This window comes from Pseudophryne corroboree, chromosome 8 (assembly GCF_028390025.1).
Source record: "Pseudophryne corroboree isolate aPseCor3 chromosome 8, aPseCor3.hap2, whole genome shotgun sequence".
Lineage (NCBI taxonomy): Eukaryota > Metazoa > Chordata > Amphibia > Anura > Myobatrachidae > Pseudophryne > Pseudophryne corroboree.
The window spans coordinates 170,815,339-170,832,620 of NC_086451.1; the positions used below are offsets into that span (position 1 = coordinate 170,815,339).

A 17,282-nucleotide genomic window follows, 5' to 3' on the forward strand; every position below is an offset into this window, starting at 1 on the left:
GCTGGAGAGAGACCTGAGACAAAGAGATGTGAATTATACGAGAGCCGACCAGGGGAAACACAAATTATGCAGTCAAGTTTCCCACATTTGGGGAAATCACAGGGGCAGCACACCCAGAGTGCAATGGGTGAGCCTTGCCCTGGGAGAAGCACCTACATGATCATAGTATCTCACCTGGCAGGTAAGTAGGAGTTGGGCTAGAGCTGGGGAGGGTCGCAGCTCGGGCACCCCCCTGTCAAGTGAAGGAGATCCAACTGAGGCAGCACAAGGGAACTCTCAAAAGAAGAACAAGGCTAGAGGAAGATCTGAGACAAATAAATCTGACTTTTACCAGAGCTGACCAGAGGAAAGCACAAACACAGTCCCCCACTACCACAAATAATGCAGTCAAGTTTCCCACATTTGGGGAAATCACAGGGGTCAGCATACCCAGAATGCAATGAATGAACCTCACCCTGGGATAACAGTCTTCATTACCATGATATCTCCTATGCAAAATAAGTATGATTTGGGATAGGGCTGGGGAGGGCCGCTGCTCAGGCACATCTCTGTCAAGTAAAGGAGATTCAACTGAGGCAGCACAAGGGAACTCTCATCTGGGGACAACAACTGCAGGGAGAACACATATTTTCAGATGAACATGGGAGGGCAGAAGGCTGCCTAATACTGAAGCACCCCCAAACAACAAACCAAATGCAACAACTAGTACAAGCATTCCTGGGGGAAGGTCTGCAGAAGACGGATTTGCATACAGTGATGTCATCCAAGCAGTGGGCCAAAGTTGGCTGGAACCCTCATCTGCATATGAAAAGAGAAAAGGGGTATGCAGGGAATGGCGGCCTTTTGCGGCGCTTGGATGACCCTTAGTTCGCATTAAACACCCCCACCCTCCTTCGGTGTGGGGCTCATGTTGGCAATGCCCCAGCCCCTGAAGCATTCAAGCTGATTTCTTGCAGCAGCTTGGCACTGTAACAGCTCCAGAGCTGCTCTGTAATGCAAGTAAAAGTTTGTGGGCCCTGCAGCACTACCTGTAGTTTGCATTGTGCATTGGAAGGCACAAAGTAAGCAGACAGGAGGAGAAGTCAGGATAGTGCACAAGGGTATAGAAGGGAGGGGCTCAAAAAAAAAGAAGTGGAAACAGACTGCAAACTAGGCTGGAGAGAGACCTGAGACAAAGAGATCTGAATTATATGAAAGCCGACCAGTGGAAACACAAATTATGCAGTCAAGTTTCCCACATTTGGGGAAATCACAGGGGCAGCACACCCAGAGTGCAATGGGTGAGCCTTGCCCTGGGAGAAGCACCTTCATGATCATAGTATCTCACCTGGCAGGTAAGTAGGAGTTGGGCTAGAGCTGGGGAGGGTCGCTGCTTGGGCACCCCCCTGTCAAGTAAAGGAGATCCAACTGAGGCAGCACAAGGGAACTCTCGAAAGAAGAACAAGGCTAGAGGAAGATCTGAGACAAAGAAATCTGACTTTTACCAGAGCTGACCAGAGGAAAGCACAAACACAGTCCCCCACTACCACAAATAATGCAGTCAAGTTTCCCACATTTGGGGAAATCACAGGGGTCAGCATACCCAGAATGCAATGAATGAACCTCACCCTGGGAGAACAATCTTCATGACCATGGTATCTCCTATGCAAAATAAGTATGATTTGGGATAGGGCTGGGGAGGGCCGCTGCTCAGGCACATCTCTGTCAAGTAAAGAAGATTCAACTGAGGCAGCACAAGGGAACTCTCATCTGGGGACAACAACTGCAGGGAGAACACATATTTTCAGATGAACATGGGAGGGCAGAAGGCTGCCTAATACTGAAGCACCCCCAAACAACAAACCAAATGCAACAACTAGTGCAAGCATTCCTGGGGGAAGGCCTGCAGCAGATGGATTTGCATATGGTGATGTCATCCAAGCAGTGGGTCAAAGTTGGCTTCAACCCTCGTCTGCATATGTAAAGAGAAAAGGGGCGTGCAGGGCATGTCGGCCTTTTGCAGCGCTTGGATGACCCCTAGTTCGCATTAAACACCTCCACGCTCCTTCGGTGTGGGGCTCATGTTGGCTATGCCCCAGCCCCTGAAGCATTCAAGCTGATTTCTTGCAGAAGCTGGGCACTGTAACAGCTCCAGAGCTGCTCTGTATGGCAAGTAAAAGGGTGTGGGCCCTGCAGCACTACCTGTAGTTCGCATTGTGCGCTGGAAGGCACAAAGTAAGCAGATGGGAGAAGTCAGGATAGTGCGCAAGGGCATAGAAGGGAGCGGCTCAAGAAAAGAGAAGTGGAAACAGACAGCAAACTAGGCTGGAGAGCTCTTCTGTCTATATTTTGCAAACCTGCTCTTGTCCTCTCCAGCTGCTCCATGTAGATTTGACGTCTGGCAAGGTGCATAACCCACTGACAAGCAGGCACACTCCTGCATGAGTTTTCTCTCTCACTAGCTGGATGATACACAATCATTTGCATGTGCTCCACCTCCGACACACCACCCACCCAACCACCCAGTGACCAGAGCCACCCACAAGCCAACTGGCTCCGTGATTTAATTTGCACAGTGTAGTCATCCAGGCAGCATGTCCTTCGCAATGGAAGGATCTCTGGTTCCATGGAATCTTCCACATTGGAATGCTGCGGAATAAAAAGGATTTAAATATTCAGCTTGCTAGCATTCAATGTACCTGCGGCTTGGCTTTAGCACATGGGTCTTCATCCTGTGGCCTTCCAGCTGCTGTGAAACTACACATCCCAGCATGCCCTGCCACAGTTTTGCTATTAAGGTATGCTAAAACTGAGGCAGGGTATGCTGGGATGTGTAGTTCCACAGCATCTGGAGGGTCGCAGGTTGAAGACCCATGTTCTAGCATGCCTGTTCTATGATGCATGTACCGTGATGTCACAATCAGCTTGGAATGGGGTGTCTAGCAGGCATTTGCTGACAGCCACTTGAGGGAGACACACATCAGGAGATGCAGCATATCGGAGGTCTTCGATGCCTTTCCAGCAAATGCACACTACCTGCTGCTGGTCTGGACACAAAACAATGCCCACAATCGAAGTCCCAAAATGCCCAACTACAGGATTCATGTAAGTAGTGAATTTAGGAATGAATTTAGAAGTAGGAAATTAAGTTAGTTCACAAGTACATTCAAATTCAGATCTAAAGTCTAGATAGGCCTCACGTCCTGGCAGCCCCCAGCATTTAAAAATGCCTTGATTAGAGGTAGGGAATTAAATGTAGATAAGAAGTAGACGCAAAATAAGACTCCACAGAGCAGTTATCAGGTGTCTTTATCAATTGTTGCATTTAAAAAATCAAGCAATTAGGGAACACAATGTTGCAACAATGTAACCCTATTTGCAAAATAGTACTAAATAAGTTTGTCGATGTAAGACATTTGCAAAGGCGCATTTAAAACACACTGGAAAATGCAACTGAATCTGTTTTTGGAGGCTAGAATAGGAAATGTGCATCGGTCCAACAAGTACTGAAAGCTCTTCTACCATCTTCCTTTTCTGAAAAGCCATTTAATATATGGTTCCCAGATAGGGGACATATCAGATATTGCCTTTCAAAAGCAGCAAATATCATACCACTTCTATTGCCATCAAAGATAAACATTGATTGTTTTCAGATATTGGATTGAAAAAGCAGTCTTTATTGACATAAAGAAGCAAAAAAACATACATAAACATTACACACATAAGTACTGTGTTGCAGCACAGCCAAAACACAATAAAAATGCTGTCGGTATAGTACAGTTCAAGAACTACAGCACAGGCCAGCCTACACTATAAATCATGAACTGCACTATACATTTAAACTATACAATAATACAACAGTTAATAAGGCTATGTGTGTGGAATGTAAGAGGGTGAGGGAATCACAAGACCGAAGCTTTATTGTAACACAGACACATATAAGGGGAGGGGCAATAAATAGAAAGGTATCCTTTACTATAGAATGTAGTCCAATCCGACCTCTGTGCTCTTCCACAACTGAAAAACGGATAGTGTTCCCAAGCCTTCCATCCTGGAATATCTTTGGTCTTTCGCCAATGAAGAAAACAATCCCTCCCTCCAGCAGACCCTTCAACCACGATACAAGATCACAGCCAAAAGGCCGAGAAGCAACTACACTTGAACTTAACAAAAATGGCTAAAACTTAGTGGAGGAAAGTGCAGTGCACCAAAACATAAGCTGACACAATCATGGAGAATGTGCCAGCATATATGCTCTTCTATCTATATTTTGCAAACCTGCTCTTGTCCCCTCCAGCTGCTCTATGTAGATTTGACGTCTGGCAAGGTGCATAACCCACTGACAAGCAGGCACACTCCTGCATGAGTTTTCTCTCTCACTAGCTGGATGATACACAATCATTTGCATGTGCTCCACCTCCGACACACCACCCACCCAACCACCCAGTCACCAGAGCCACCCACAAACCAACTAGCTCCGTGATTTAATTTGCACAGTGTAGTCATCCAGGCAGCATGTCCTTCTCAATGGAAGGATCTCTGGTTCCATGGAATCTTCCACATTGGAATGCTGCGGAACAAAAAGGATTTGAATATTCAGCTTGCTAGCATTCAATGTACCTGCGGCTTGGCTCTAGCACATGGGTCTTCATCCTGTGGCCCTCCAGCTGCTGTGAAACTACACATCCCAGCATGCCCTGCCACAGTTTTGCTATTAAGGTATGCTAAAACTGAGGCAGGGCATGCTGGGATGTGTAGTTCCACAGCAGCTGGAGGGTCGCAGGTTGAAGACCCATGTTCTAGCATGCCTGTTCTATGATGCATGTACCGTGATGTCACAATCAGCTTGGAATGGGGTGTCTAGCAGGCATTTGCTGACAGACACTTGAGGGAGACACACATCAGGAGATGCAGCATATCGGAGGTCTTCGATGCCTTTCCAGCAAATGCACACCACCTGCTGCTGGTCTGGACACAAAACAATGCCCACAATCGAAGTCCCAAAATGCCCAACTACAGGATTCATGTAAGTAGTGAATTTAGGAATGAATTTAGAAGTAGGAAATTAAGTTAGTTCACAAGTACATTCAAATTCAGATCTAAAGTCTAGGTAGGCCTCACGTCCTGGCAGCCCCCAGCATTTAAAAATGCCTTGATTAGAGGTAGAGAATTAAATGTAGATAAGAAGTAGACACAAAATAAGACTCCACAGAGCAGTTATCAGGTGTCTTTATCAATTGTTGCATTTAAAAAAGCAAGCAATTAGGGAACACAATGTTGCAACAATGTAACCCTATTTGCAAAATAGTACTAAATAAGTTTGTCGATGTAAGACATTTGCAAAGGCGCATCCAAAACACGCTGGAAAATGCAACTGAATCTGTTTTTGGAGGCTAGAATAGGAAATGAGCATCGGTCCTACAAGTACTGAAAGCTCTTCTCCCATCTCCCTTTTCTGAAAAGCCATTTAATATATGGTTCCCAGATAGGGGACATATCAGATATTGCCTTTCAAAAGCAGCAAATATCATACCACTTCTATTGCCATCAAAGATAAACATTGATTGTTTTCAGATATTGGATTGAAAAAGCAGTCTTTATTGACATAAAGAAGCAAAAAAACATACATAAACATTACACACATAAGTACCGTTTTGCAGCACAGCCAAAACACAATACAAATGCTGTCGGTATAGTACAGTTCAAGAACTACAGCACAGGCCAGCCTACACTATAAATCATGAACTGCACTATACATTTAAACAATACAATAATACAACAGTTAATAAGGCTATGTGTGTGGAGTGTAAGAGGGTGAGGGAATCACAAGCCCAAAGCTTTATTGAAAGACAGACACATATAAAGGGAGGATTAATAAATACAAAGATATCCTTTACTATAGAATGTAGTCCAATCCGGTCTTTCAACTCTTCCACAACTGAAAAACGGATAGTGTTCCCAAGCCTTCCATCCTGGAATATCTTCAGTCTCTCGCCAATGAAGAAAACAATCCCTCCAGCAGACTCTTCAACCACGATACAAGATCACAGCCAAAAGGGCTAAAACTTAGTGAAGGAAAGTGCAGTGCACCAAAACATAAGCTGACACAATCATGGAGAATGCGCCAGCATATATGCTCTTCTATCTATATTTTGCAAACCTGCTCTTGTCCCCTCCAGCTGCTCCATGTAGATTTGACGCCTGGCAAGGTGCATAACCCACTGACAAGCAGGCACACTCCTGCATGAGTTTTCACTCTCACTAGCTGGATGATACACATTCATTTGCATGTGCTCCACCTCCGACACACCGCCCACCCACCCACCCAGTCACCAGAGCCACCCACAAGCCAACTGGCTCCGTGATTTAATTTGCACAGTGCAGTCATCCAGGCAGCATGTCCTTCTCAATGGAATAATCTCTGGTTCCATGGAATCTTCCGCATTGGAATGCTGCGGAACAAAAATGATTTAAACATTCAGCTTGCTAGCATTCAATGTACCTGCGGCTTGGCTCTAGCACATGGGTCTTCATCCTGTGGCCCTCCAGCTGCTGTGAAACTACACATCCCAGCATGCCCTGCCACAGTTTTGCTATTAAGGTATGCTAAAACTGAGGCAGGGCATGCTGGTATATGTAGTTCCACAGCAGCTGGAGGGTCGCAGGTTGAAGACCCATATTCTAGCATGCCTGTTCTATGATGCATGTTCCGTGATGTCACAATCAGCTTGGAATGGGGTGTCTAGCATGCATTTGCTGACAGCCACTTGAGGGAGACACACATCAGGAGATGCAGCATATCGGAGGTCTTCGATGCCTTTCCAGCAAATGCACACCACCAGCTGCTGATTTGGACACAAAACAATGCCCACAATTGAAGGCTCAAAATGCCCAACTACAGGATTAATGTAAGTAGTGAATTTAGGAATGAATTTAGAAGTAGGAAATTAAGTTAGTTCACAAGTACATTCAAATTCAGATCTAAAGTCTAGGTAGGCCTCACGTCCTGGCAGCCCCCAGCATTTAAAAATGCCTTGATTAGAGGTAGGGAATTAAATGTAGATAAGAAGTAGACACAAAATAAGACTCCACAGAGCAATTATCAGGTGTCTTTATCAATTGTTGCATTTAAAAAAATCAAGCAATTAGGGAACACAATGTTGCGACAATGTAACCCTATTTGCAAAATAGTACTAAATAAGTTTGTCGATGTAAGACATTTGCAAAGGCGCAAACAAAACACGCTGGAAAATGCAACTGAATCTGTTTTTGGAGGTTAGAATAGATGCAGGATCAAGTAGCTCAATGGGTAGGGTATTTGATTAGAATTCAACAGGTTATAGGTTTGAATCCTGGGTATGATAGTTTGAGGTGTTATTTAATAAAGTATGTTTATATACTAGTCACACATGGCTTACTTGTACAAATGGCATGTCACCAGTTAGTGCTGACTGCTGATATGCCATTTGCACAAACACGCCATGTGTGACTGTATATGCATTTAAGGAGGGCACCCCGGCAATACCACAAACCATTGAGTGTCAAGTATACTAGATATATCTTCATATCTCATGTGCTTTCTCTGAGACCAATCTTGTTATGCCCCTTCCCCACAAGGCATGCGCCTTTTGTCCATATTGCAAAAATGGGGAGGGGGGGGGGGCATATAATTATCTGTCACAGGGCACCAAAAAGTCTAGTTATGGCTCTGGTATGCATTATGTAATCTGGCAGACCATATCTCCAACACTGGCTGGTTGGAATAGAAATCCGGTTATCTATGTGAGCAAATGACCATCAACGATTTACTCTCAAACACTAGAAAATGGACAAAAATGGTCCCCTAAACAAATTGGTTAAATTTTGGGTTTAACCAATTTGTTTAATGACCATTTTTGACCACTTTTCTAGTGTTTGGGAGCAAATGGTTAATTGACATTTGCTCCTATACATTACCAGATTTTCATTCCATCCATCCAGACTGGATAGATAGCCTGACAGATAATTGTGTAGTGTACGCCCAGGATAACTGTCAGTTGTGCTTTCTTTTATGACGGCACATAAATGGGTGGGCAGATCCAGAGCAAGCACTGCCCACTCATGCATAGTTGTCAACTGATGTGAAGTTCCAGGGGGCAATCTCAGTTATAAAGAAAAGTATCTGGAAATTGTCCCTAGTTTAAAAAAAAATTTAAAAAAATTGATCAACTCCATTTATTTAGTATGATATCCCAGGTGATAGGATGCCGGCAGTCAGAACAACATACTTTATTAAATAACACATCTCAAACTACCATACCCAGGATTCAAACCTATAACCTGTTGAATTCTAATCAAACACCCTACCTATTGAGCTATTTGATCCTGCATAAAAATTGTGAACATTATATGAAGCTATTGGTACTTTGAAAAAAAAAGTATCAGCATTACAACGCAGCAGATCCATGCAGTTTGCAGCCACACACTACATGTATCTGCTCAGCCACAATGCTGATTATTTCTTCACAAAGTACAAGGTGAGCTCCAAACAGAATTCTCTAGCTTAGAATTATGCCAAACCTAGAAGTCGGGCCCCCCACCCTGGGATCCCCCAGAGGGAGGCCTGCACCGTCATGCGGCAGGCTTGTCCGTTTTGGAAGCAGGCTGATGGGCAGCCCAGGCTTGCTTCAGTCTGGGCTTGGCAGGTCTGGAAGCATGAGCTTGCTTTGGGTATGCCTGACCTTGGGTACGCTTTACCTTGAGGATGAAAGGGCCAAGGGAAAGTACTTTTAGCCTTCTGCGTGGTAGGAGTCATACTAGGTAGGCAAGCTGTTTTAGCAGTAGCCAGATCAGCTACAATCTTATTGAGGTCTTCTCCAAAGAGAGTGTCTCCCTTGAAAGGAAGCACCTCCAGGGTTTTCTTGGAATCCATATCCACCGACCAGGATCTCAACCAGCTGTATAAAGTATTACCTTGGAACTGGCTCTCCACTCCCCATTATCTGGTTATCATGGCTTCCTCCGCCAGTGTCCAGACTCGCTTGCTGAAGCTCGGCCACTTCTTCCTAGCAGCAGGCTCCTGGATCACTGGGCAGCAGAGGTGCTTGGGAGCCGGAAGGGGGCGGAGCAATCAGGCAGGCAGTTGCAGTGCTGCCCAGCTATCTGTGGTGTGAGAAGAAGCAGGGGCACCCCACCGCTGGCAGTGCTGCAGCTAGCGGTGGTGGCAGCGGCGAGGCTGCTGGGCTGGGTCTTTAAAAAGGTGGAAAGAAGGGTGTTACGGCATGGAATGTACAAACTGCGAGACCCTGCTGGTAGCGCCTTTGTCTATTTAGTAGGAAGGGCACGTAACAGCCGGAGGGCAATGGAGGAAGCCCCTTTAGGGCTGGAGCCCGGCGGCAACTGACTCCGTTGTCTCTGGCAGTTCCGCCCCTGGACTAGAGGAATGGTCAAGAACATGGCAACATTTAATGCCAAAAAATGCAAAATCATACACGTCTCAAAAATACAAAGGCTAACTATAATATTAAGGGCATTATAATGGCAAGAGGAAAGCTATCTAAGTATTACTATTTCAGGTGAGCAATGTAACAAAGCAATAGGAAAGGCAAGTCAGATGCTTGTTTGCATAGGTAAAGAACCAGTAGCAGAAAAAAGTAATACAGGTTGAGTATCCCATATCCAAATATTCCGAAATACGGAATATTCCGAAATACGGACTTTTTTGAGTGAGACTGAGATAGTGAAACCTTTGTTTTTTGATGGCTCAGTGTACACAAACTTTGTTTAATACTCAAAGTTATTAAAAATATTGTATTAAATGAACTTCAGACTGTGTGTATAAGGTGTATATGACACATAAATGAATTCTGTGAATGTACACACACTTTGTTTAATGCACAAAGTTATAAAAAATATTGGCTAAAATGACCTTCAGGCTGTGTGTATATGGTATATATGAAACATAAATGCATTCTGTGCTTAGATTTAGGTCCCATCACCATAATATCTCGTTATGGTATGCAATTATTCCAAAATACAGAAAAATCCGATATCCAAAATTCCTCTGGTCCCAAGCATTTTGGATAAGGGATACTCAACCTGTAATGCCACTGTATAGGTCCTTGGTACAGCCACATTTAGAATCCTGTGTTCAGTTCCAGAAGCCATATCTCAAGCGCCTTGAGTCCTGTTGGAGAAAGAGCACTATATAAATAAATAGTATCAAAATTTGTTTCACGGCACCCCTAGGCCAAAGTTTTTTTTATTGAGAAATTCAGAAAAAAATATAAAATTAAGTAAATTGTGTTTATAGCATGTCATCCTCAGGTTCAGTTATGTTGTGAGGGAATGGTTTTGCCAATTTAATAAAGTATAAATAATTTTAATTGGTCCTGGACCACCAAACTATGCTACCAGTGCAAGAACCCCAGTTTGGAAACTACTGCCATAAAATAAACCTTTTTTGTTTTTTTTAAACTACATGTAATACACCTTAGATATCAGTTCCTAAAAGGTTTTAAACCCTTGCATACAGTAAACTACACATATTTAAAAATCCTACACCGGGCACAAGTGCTCACGGGCCAATTTCATGGCAGTCTCGGATAGGAGGGCATTGTGGATTCACCAAGGGAATGCTGATGCTGACTCCAAGAAGCCTCTTCAAGATCGCAGGAGCAGAGTCCTCTGCTTCTGCCAAATCCACTGCATGACGCTGGGGCTCTCTTGCAGGAGCCCACACCAGTGGGGGGCACCAGGGGCGGAACTACTGGCAGGGCAGGCAGTGCATTGCACTGGGGCCCCGCCGCACTCAAGGGCCCACAGCCGCCGGCATTACAATGAGTCACAATGACTCATTGTATCATGCCGCAGCCGCACACCAGCGCTCCCGTCGGGTCTGCGTCCTGCGACTCCCGCCGCCCGCCCGTCGTAACGAACAGATCAGGCCAGGGCACTACGGGCAGCAGCCGCAGCACCAGACACGCTGCCACCTCTGTAACACACGAAGAGGGAGGAGGGTCGCTTGGAGATGAGAGGAGCAGCGGCACGGGGGGGAGGAGGAGGAGGAGGGAGGTGAAGGAAGGAGCCGCAGCAGCGCTTTGTTACTGGTGGAGGCGCTGCTGCTGCCCCTCTGCTTCACTATAGGCTGTCTTCCGAGAACAGCCTATAGTGAAGCAGAGGGGCAGCAGCAGCAGCGCCTCCACCAATAACACAGCGCTGCTGCGGCTCCCTCCTCCACCTCCCTCCTCCTCCTTCTCTACTGCCCGGGAATCGTCAAGCTGCACGAGGAGCCTGAGCCAGCGGAGAAGGTAAGTATAATTCTTCTTTCTTTCTTTCTTTCTTTCTTTCTTTCTTTCTTTCTTTCTTTCTTTCTTTCTTTCTTTTTTTCTTTCTTTCTTTCTTTCTTTCTTTCTTTCTTTCTTTCTTTCTTTCTTTCGTCTCTTTCTTTCTTTGTTGGGACTGCCTGCCGCTATGTGTAAAAAGGGGGAATCTGCCTGCCGCTATGTGTAAAAAGGGGGAATCTGCCTGCCGCTATGTGTAAAAAGGGGGAATCTGCCTGCCGCTATGTGTAAAAAGGGGGAATCTGCTTGCAGCTATGTGTAAAAGGGGGGAATCTGCCTGCAGCTATGTGTTAAAAGGGGGAATCTGCCTGCAGCTATGTGTAAAAAGGGGGACTGCCTGCCGCAATGTGTAAAAAGGGGGAATCTGCCTGCCGCTATGTGTAAAAAGGGGGAATCTGCCTGCAGCTATGTGTAAAAAGGGGGACTGCCTGCCGCAATGTGTAAAAAGGGGGAATCTGCCTGCCGCAATGTGTAAAAAGGGGGAAGCTGCTTGCCGCAATGTGTAAAAAGGGGGAATCTGCTTGCCGCAATGTGTAACAAGGGGGAATCTGCCTGCCGTAATGTGTAACAAGGGGGATGCTGTCTGCCGTAATGTGTAACAAGGGCACGCTGTCTGCCATAATGTGTAACAAGGGCAAGCTGTCTGCTGTAATGTGTAACAAGGGCAAGCTGTCTGCTGTAATGTGTAAAAAGTGTACGATGTCTGCCATTATGTGTAACAAGGGCAGGCTGACTGCTGTTATGTGAAAAAAGTGTACGCTGTCTGCCGCTATGTTTAACAAGGGCAGGCTGTCTGCCGTTATGTGTAAAAAGTGTACGCTGTCTGCCACTATGTTTAACAAGGGCAGGCTGTCTGCCGTTATGTGAAAAAAATGTACGCTGTCTGCCGCTATGTGTAACAAGGGCACACTGTCTGCCGTTGTGTAAAAAAGGGGGATGCTGTCTGCCGTAATGTGTAAAAAGGGGACGCTGTCTGCTGTAATGTGTAAAAAGAGGACGCTGTCTGCTGTAATGTGTAAAAAGAGGAATCTGTCCGCCGTAAGGTGTAAAAGGGTCTCTACCTGGTGTAGTGGTGCTACTGTGCGGCGTAATTTGAATAATGGAGACTACTGTGCACCGTTTTATGAATTGGTATTATTTTGTGGCCACACCCCTTAACCACGAAGCCACGCCACTATGTTTTTTTGCGCGCGCCTACGGCGCGCACTGCCCCTGTTTTGCATGCAGGGGTGGGGCTCCAATGCCGTTTCTTGCACACACTGCTAAAATGTCTAGTTACGGCACTGTTGCTAGGTATCCACTTCCCTGAGCAGGCCCCCCTCACCAGATCCTCTCCAGGGGTGAGGGGGTGGACTTGGATGGGATGGGATGGGGGGGGGGGCCCAAGCCATTTTGTCGCACATGGGCCCACTGCTCGCTAGTTCCGCCACTGGGGGGCACGTCTAAAACTCTTCAGTCAGTTCTGGATTCATTCGGACCTGGACTCGTGGGTTTTACAAATAGTGTCCCAAGGGTACAAACTGGGGTTTCAAGAAGTTCCCCCTCACCGATTGTTCAAATCAGCCTTAGTCAGCAGGGAGAAGGTTTTTATTCAAGCCTCTTCGTGGTCCCGAAGCCGGACGGCTCAGTCAGACCAATCTTAAATCTGAAATCCCTTAATTTCTACCTAAAGAAATTCAATTTCAAGATGGAATCTCTCAGGGTAGTGATCTCCAGTCCGGGGGATAAAGGAGATTTCATGGTTTTGGTAGACATAAAGGATGCCTACTTACATGTTCCCATTTAGCCACTGCATCAAGCTACCTGAGGTTTGCAATTCAGGATTGTCATTACCAATTTCAGACGTTGCCGTTTGGTCTGTCCACGGCTCCGAGGATTTTCACCAGGGTGATGGCGGAAATGATGGTTCTCCTTCGCAAGCAAGGAGTCACAATTATCCCGTACTTGGATGATCTCCTGATAAAGGCGAGATCCCGGTACCAGTTGGTGCAAAACATCTACTCTCCCTGACAGTTCTTTAACAACATGGTTGGCTCCTAAACTTGCCAAAATCGCAGTTGGTCCTAATGACGCGGTTGTTGTTTTTGGGAGTGATACTGGACACAGAAGAGGTTTTTTTCTAGTGGAATGGCTCTGGAGATCCAGAGTCTGGTCAAACAAATTCTGAAACCAGCAAGAGTGTTAATCCATCAATGCATTCGGTTGCTGGGGAAGATGGTTGCGGCCTACGAGGCCATTCAGTTTGGCAGGCTCCATGCCAGAGTGTTCCAGTGGGACCTGTTGGACAAGTGGTCCGGATCCCACCTACACATGCACCGGAGGATAATCCTGTCTTCCAAGACCAGAATCTCACTCCATTGGTGGCTGCACAGTTCTCACCACCTAGAGGGGCGATGGTTTGGGATCCAGGACGGGATCCTAGGGACCACGGATGCAACCCTCCGAGGCTGGGGAGCAGTCACACAGGGGGAAAACATCCAAGGAAGATGGTCAAGTCAGGAAAGTTGTCTCCACATAAATGTTCTGGAGTTAAGGGCCATTTAATAACTGCAGACACAGTACGCACTGGGACGGGTGCCCAGCATCCTCTACGGACTAAGAGAAAAGGATTTACCAGTAGGTATTAAAATCCTATTTTCTCTAAAGTCCTAGAGGATGCTGGGGACTCCGTAAGGACCATGGGGATAGACGGGCTCCGCAGGAGACATGGGCACTTTAAGAAAGACTTTAGTTCTGGGTGTGCACTGGCTCCTCCCTCTATGCCCCTCCTCCAGACCTCAGTTTGATACTGTGCCCAGTGGAGACTGGGTGCTTTTCAGGAGCTCTCCTGAGCTTTCTGACAGAAAGTATTTTGTTAGGTTTTTAATTTTCAGGGAGCACTGCTGGCAACAGACTCCCTCATCGAGGGACTGAGGGGAGAGAAGCAGCCCTACTCTCTGAGTTGCAAGGTCCTGCTTCTTAGGCTACTGGACACCATTAGCTCCAGAGGGATTGGTACGCAGGATCTCACCCTCGCCGTCCGTCCCAGAGCCGCGCCTCCGTCCCCCTCGCAGAGCCGGAAGATAGAAGCCGGGTGAGTATGAGAAGAAAAGAAGACTTCAGAGGCGGCAGAAGACTTCATGATCTTCACTGAGGTAACGCACAGCACTGCAGCTGTGTGCCTTTGCTCCCATACACCTCACATACTCCGGTCACTGTAAGGGTGCAGGGCGCAGGGGGGGCGCCCTGGGCAGCAATATAAACCTCTTTCGCAAAAATATAACATATATACAGCTGGGCACTGTATAAATGTATGAGCCCCCACCAATTTTACAGTTTAAGCGGGACAGAAGCCCGCCTCCAAGGGGGCGGGGCTTCTCCCTCAGCACTCACCAGCGCCATTTTTTCTCCACAGCACCGCTGAGAGGAAGCTCCCCGGACTCTACCCTGCTTATACCACGTTAGACAAGAGGGTTGAAAAGAGGGGGGGGGGGGGGCACATAATTCGCAAATTACATACAGCAGCACTACTGGGCAAACATTAAGTTACTGTTTTATTCCTGGGTTATATAGCGCTGGGGTGTGTGCTGGCATACTCCCTCTCTGTCTCTCCAAAGGGCCTTGTGGGGAAACTGTCTTCAGAAAAAGCATTCCCTGTGTGTGTGGTGTGTCGGTACACGTGTGTCGACATGTCTGAGGAAGAAGGCTATATTAGAGAGGAGCGGGAGCAAATGAATGTGGTGTCTCCGCTGACAGCTGATTGGATGGATATGTGGAATGTTTTAAATGCTAGTGTAAACTCATTGCACAAAAGATTAGACAAGGCAGAAGCTTTGGGACAGTCAGGGTCTCAACCCATGCCTGATCCTATGTTGCAGGGACTGTCAGGGTCTTATAAGCGCCCACTATCCCAGTTTGTTGACACAGATACCGACACGGATTCTGACTCCAGTGTCGATTACGATGATGCAAAGTTACAGCCAAAATTGGCAAAATCCATTCGATTTATGATTATGGCAATAAAAGATGTTTTGCACATCACAGAGTAACCCCCTGTCGCTGACAAGAGGGTACATATGTACAAGGGAAAGAAGCCTGAGGTAACCTTTCCCCCCTCACACGAGCTGAACGAGTTATGTGAAAAAGCTTGGAAATCTCCAGATAAAAGACTGCAGATTTCCAAAAGGATTCTTATGGCGTATCCTTTCCCATCAACGGATAGGTTACGATGGGAATCCTCCCCTAGGGTGGACAAAGCATTAACACGCTTATCCAAGAAGGTAGCCCTCCCGTCCCAGGATACGGCTACCCTCAAAGAGTGTGCTGACCGCAAACAGGAGATTACCCTGAAGTCCATTTATACACATTCAGGTACCTTACTCAGACCGGCAATTGCGTCGACCTGGGTGTGTAGTGCTGTAGCGGCATGGACAAATGCCTTATCTGAGGGGATGGATAGCCTAGACAAGGATACTATTTTATTGACCCTGGGGCATATAAGAGATGCTGTCCTATATATGTGTGTATGCAAACTACCGGTGGGGCTGCAGGGCCCACACCCTTTTACTTGTCTTGTAGAGCAGCTCTGAAGCTGTTACAGTGCCCAGCTGCTGCAAGAAATCAGCTTGAATGCTTCAGGGGCTTGGGCATGGCCAACATGAGCCCCACACCGAAGGAGGGTGGGGGTGTTTAATGCAAACTTGGGGTTATCCAAGCGCCGCAAAAGACCGCCATGCCCCGCATGCCCCTTTTCTCTTTTCATATACAGATGAGGGTTCCAGCCAACTTTGGCCCACTGCTTGGATGACATCACCGAATGCAAATCCGTCTGCTGCAGACCTTCCCCCAGGAATGCTTGCAATAGTTGTTGCATATGGTTTAATGTCTGAGGGTGCTTCAGTATTAGGCAGCCTTCCGCCCTCCCATGTTCATCTGAAAAGATGTGGTCTCCCTGCAGTTGTTGTCCTCAGACGAGAGTTCCCTTGTGCTTCCTCAGTTAAATCTCCTTAACTTGACGAGGGTGTGCCCGAGCAGCCGCCCTCCCCAGCCCTTTCCCAACACATACTTATCTTGCATATGAGATCTCTTGATCATGAAGATAGTTCTCACAGGTTGAGGTTCATCCTGGCCCCGCTCCCCGCTGGAGAGCGCTGATGGGGACAGCAGCGGGGCTTCAGCAGCAGGGTGAGTATGTGTGGCCAGAGACCTCCCTTCCCATGTGCAGGCCTGCAGAGTGTGCCGCGCAGGATGGGGCATGTGACACTCTCCCTCCCTGGGGCTCTTCCAGATGTAGCTCCTCAGCAGTATTTTTCCCGGGCTGCGCGGCGCTCTCCCCGACTGGCATCCGCCCTGGAACACTGCCTTCCTCAACGCAACATCAGCAGGGGGCCCGGGCCTCATCACCATCCCAGGTCTTTCTCATGTATGTATCATGTATGTGTGTGTGATATATGTATGAATCATATATGTTTGTGATATCTATCTATCTATCTATCTATCTATCTATCTATCGTATGTGTGTGTATATATGTATCTATCATGTATGTATGTATCTATCTTGTATGTATGTGTTCTATCTATCTATCTATCTATCTATCGTGTGTGTGATATATGTATGTATCTATCATGTATGTGTTATATGTATGTATCACACCTTCCTCTATACATATACATACTGTGACAAGAACACTGGGATAGTGTTTGAGGGCAGGTATATTTGTCCCAGGTTCTTGTCTTACATGTTTTAGAAAATGTTAACTTCTAGGAAAAATGCTTTTTGTTTTGTCTGAACCTTTTCAGTTTGCTGTAAAAGCTGGGTAAAGGCTCTGAGAGAGAGATAAGGCGAGTTCTAGACATTGGGCCCAGTTCGGGTCTTTGGCCTCACAGAGGGCTAATCAGGGTTTCAGCTGTGTAAGAGTGATATAGTGCTTCTAACCTGATTAGTATGGGCAGACTGCCTGGGAAGGCTGCAGGATCTGTGTGTGAGAGACACGCTTTCTGATG

The 17,282-nt window shown here is 46.6% G+C and overlaps 3 non-coding genes and 1 pseudogene across 3 annotated transcripts; all 4 read right to left on the reverse strand.

Moving 5' to 3' along the window:
• Window positions 1-47: 47 nt before the first annotated feature.
• Window positions 48-189, reverse strand: LOC134952722 (U1 spliceosomal RNA; annotated as a pseudogene).
• Window positions 190-341: 152 nt separating this feature from the next.
• Window positions 342-505, reverse strand: LOC134951800 (U1 spliceosomal RNA). The gene has a single exon (XR_010184473.1). It is a non-coding gene; the product is annotated as a U1 spliceosomal RNA (small nuclear RNA).
• A 674-nt stretch (window positions 506-1,179) lies between these two features.
• Window positions 1,180-1,342, reverse strand: LOC134952223 (U1 spliceosomal RNA). Its single transcript, XR_010184793.1, has one exon. It is a non-coding gene; the product is annotated as a U1 spliceosomal RNA (small nuclear RNA).
• A 152-nt stretch (window positions 1,343-1,494) lies between these two features.
• LOC134950531 (U1 spliceosomal RNA) lies at window positions 1,495-1,658 on the reverse strand. Its single transcript, XR_010183434.1, has one exon. It is a non-coding gene; the product is annotated as a U1 spliceosomal RNA (small nuclear RNA).
• Between the last annotated feature and the right edge of the window lie 15,624 nt (window positions 1,659-17,282).